The sequence below is a fragment of the Pteronotus mesoamericanus genome, unplaced genomic scaffold (genome assembly GCF_021234165.1).
Source record: "Pteronotus mesoamericanus isolate MK-2021 breed Mesoamerican mustached bat unplaced genomic scaffold, CSHL_Meso_final contig_84, whole genome shotgun sequence".
Taxonomy (NCBI): Eukaryota; Metazoa; Chordata; class Mammalia; order Chiroptera; family Mormoopidae; genus Pteronotus; species Pteronotus mesoamericanus.
In genome coordinates this window covers 2628341-2631903 of record NW_026555267.1, presented here as the reverse complement: position 1 = coordinate 2631903, position 3563 = coordinate 2628341, and the positions used below count along the sequence as shown (strand labels likewise).

General features: G+C 45.4%; 1 pseudogene; it reads right to left on the bottom strand.

Moving 5' to 3' along the window:
• Nucleotides 1-1948: 1948 nt before the first annotated feature.
• On the bottom strand, nucleotides 1949-2067 carry LOC129080265 (uncharacterized; annotated as a pseudogene).
• Nucleotides 2068-3563: the final 1496 nt, after the last annotated feature.

The window sequence follows — 3563 nt, the reverse complement described above, 5'->3', positions numbered from 1 at the left end:
AGGATGCAAGCGTGGGATGCTGGTGGTGATCATCTTGCCTGTTAGTAGAGATAACTGGCCCAAGAAATTGAGGAAAGAGAGAGAGAAAGAGATCTACAGCCCTAAAATTTGCTTGCCCACTGATGTTTCCAATAATTGAGCCAAGAAATTCTTTTTTGGCTTAAGCTACCTGGAGTTGCATCCCATCACTTTTATTTAGATTCTTCCCTTGCAAGGAGGACAAGAGCTATGACCAGGGAAGAGCCTGGTACCATGGAAGTGCATAGCAGGAGCATCTATTAGGAGATCACAGATTATGTAAGGAAGCTTGTCCTGTAATTTACATGTACATTCTAGATATCAATGCTGCCTATTGAACATTGAGGTTCAAACTACTGTTGCTGAATATTGCTACATTATGATTTATAAAGTGTTTTATGGCCACTGATAGCTTGAGAAACACAATACCACAATATATTACTTCTCAGCGCTTGGAAAATAGTCTAAAACAAAGATACCCCTGGGGCCTCTGGGTTGCCAGACCCTTGACAGAAGCCAAACAACGGTCCTGGGGGTGCCAGAGGCACCCTCAGTATCTGGCAGCTCTGACGAGCCTGAATCCATCATGAGCATTTGGCATCGAGCATCACATCCTTCATCCCAGCGGGATTCGGGCTGGTTCCCTAGCAACCCTGCTCCCTCCCTGTCCACCCACCCAGAATCGCAGTCCACCCTTCCTCTGTAGACTACTGGGATCGCTCCCTAATGGTATGACTCTCCACGTCTCAGGGAAACTGCTTCCTCCCTTCCTTACCTGGCCTCCAGAAGGGAATTCTCACTGTTCATCACACACGACATTTACACACAGCTTTCACGGTTTATAACATTGCTTCCCTTTTTCTTTATTCATCAGAGGCTCACTGCCACCCTATTAGGTAGGAATCCTTCCCCCCATTTTACAGATGAGGAAACTGAACCTCAGAAGGGCTGAGTAACCTGCCCAAGGTCATACAGCTAGCAAGACAGTTAAGACATCACCTTGTCGCAACAGGCCACGTTCCACATGAATAGTCGTAGACCAAATACTCTCCTACTCCGGTTTCTAGACTTTTCCAGATCGTTCTACTATCAGTCTCATTGAAACTTTGTGTCTCCTGCTATTTTAACTGGTTTGGGCCGCCCTGACCCTGCTTTGCCACCCTGGACGGGGTTTCCACATCCTGCCCACATTCTGAGGGACCTCTAGTCTCCTTCTCACACACAGACACCTCAGGGGATCACAAGATCATGACACAGGACAATGGTAGAAAAACACCAAATCCAGGAAGCTTTTGACAACTAGAAGACTTAGGTGGCCCCTCCAAGAAAGGTACAGCTAATATATAAGTTCACAATAGCAACACACACAATAATTCAGGGCGTGGCTGTCATTTTCAAAACTTTTGTGGGCTTTGCAGCAAAGAGAACTTGACCCCAGCAGGACTCTCTCCTCGCCCCCTGGGACAGGCTGAGGGGCGCATTCCACCAAGGCTGGGGGAGGGGGTCTTTTGGAGAAATCAGAAGCACAGCAGTTTCTCCAAAGATAGCACCAAATAAGTAGAGGGGATTGTGCAAACTTGTTTGATTCAATTTACAATTCTGAGAAAACTCCAGGAGACAGTCTGTCAGCAACATCAGCCCCAGCGGTTGTCTGTGGCAGGGCTGGACTTTCTGCGCCCATTTGCCAACCTCTTGTAATAAAAGTCTGTGCCCAACTGTGCATGTTGACGTGCGTGTGTATATCTGTGCGTGTGCATAGTGTTTTGATCACGGCAGATAACTTGCTACTTTTGTAGGTCCCAAGAAGAAAAGTGTTGGCAGTTTCACTTGGTTCAACATGATGTTTTGAAAAACTGAAAATTCCATATTCATGGGTAATTTATTCACAACTCTCCTTTGAAGATTTACTTTTCTTTCTTTTTTTTTTTTAAGCCTACAACACCCGGTATTCCTAGGTAGTCTCCCATCCAAGTACTAACCAGGCCTGACCCTGCTTAGCTTCCGAGATCAGAGGAGATCAGGCGCATTCAGGATGGTATGGCCATAGACAAGATATGCTTTTCAAAACCAACAAGCAACCTAAATAATGGTTTGGTTTTTACATGACAAGTGTTAGAGACAGGGACCTGGGAGAGATGGGCCATGACTTCCCCACCCTACATTTGTCTCCCAGAGGCTAAACCATCACTAGCCTTAGCACAGATAAGGGACATGCTCACCCTTCCAAAGCCATGCCAAGAAGGTCTCAGGATGGACACCCAAGCGAGGAGTGTCAGCTCCCCTTGCAGTCCCCTGCCTCTGTTCTCCCCAGGGACTCGAGCCCAAGCCCCGCCCCCTGAGCCCAAGCCTAGCCCCCAGGCTAAGGGTCTGGACATAAATGGTTTTAGTAGCTGTCCACACCTCGCACACCATTGCCAGGAGGTGTTGTGCCCAGACTCAGAGGTGTAGCTCTGGCCCCTTCAGCAGCCTTTCTTATGAACAACTGTTCCTTTTCATCTTGACTATGCAAATGATAGATGTAAATGATGATACAAATGAGTTGCCATAAAAAAACAGAAAATAGAGAAAATTCTAAACGAAAGAACATGGCACAATGCTACTATGCTGATATGTTCTCTTGCAGTCTTATGTGCCTCTCAACTTCTCTTTATGTAGCTGGCATCACATTGAATATTCAAGGCATTTTCTTCCTTTTTTTTTTTCCCACTCAAGTTGTTTTTTTCATTTGACACCATTCCATTCAATTCGACTTTAGTCAGTAAATATTTACCAAATGCCTACTACCTGCCCTGCACTGTGTGCAGAACAATAAACTAGCCTGGCATTGTCTCTGCTCTGCAAGGCTTATAGTGCAGGGTAGGGGTCAGACACTGAACTGGGGAGTTAATGAAGTCGTCTCCTACAAAGTCTGTGATATAATTCAATTGCAAATTTTGCTTTTGAGGAAACATGTTCCTAAAAATGCGGAGAGGATATTTTCGAAAGTTATATTAAAGTAAGCGTTTTGTGTATGACTCTTGTGGCAGAACAGGGAAATAAAAACAGATGCCTGGATTGTATTTTATCCTGACTCACGTGAAGCCTGGAGCTTCCTGGGGCGTCTATTTAATAAAGCGCCGTGCTGACTGCGGGGTCAAAACACGTCCTTCTACCACACAACTTTCGGTGGCGGCATAAACGCCTTTGCACGAATAGACCATAAATTCTTTAATCCCTTATTGCTAAATATTTAAGTTGATCTTAAATATTTACTTTTTCAATAACATAGCAATGAACACCTTCATGCATGAATATCTGTGTGCAAATCTGATTATGTCTTTGGGATAAACTGTAGTCCAACCCCTCCAATAATAAGCCTTGGGGCAGAGACTGCCTCGTTATGCGCAAAGCCCATTTTCTCATCCTCCTGGGCACATGCTATTCTTCATCTCCTAGCCTCGTTCGTCATTAGGTGTGACCATGTGACTCATTTCCGGCCAATGAAACAGAGTTGGGAGTAATGTCTCACGCCCCTGGCCTGGCCCATAAAACCTCTGAAGCATGCT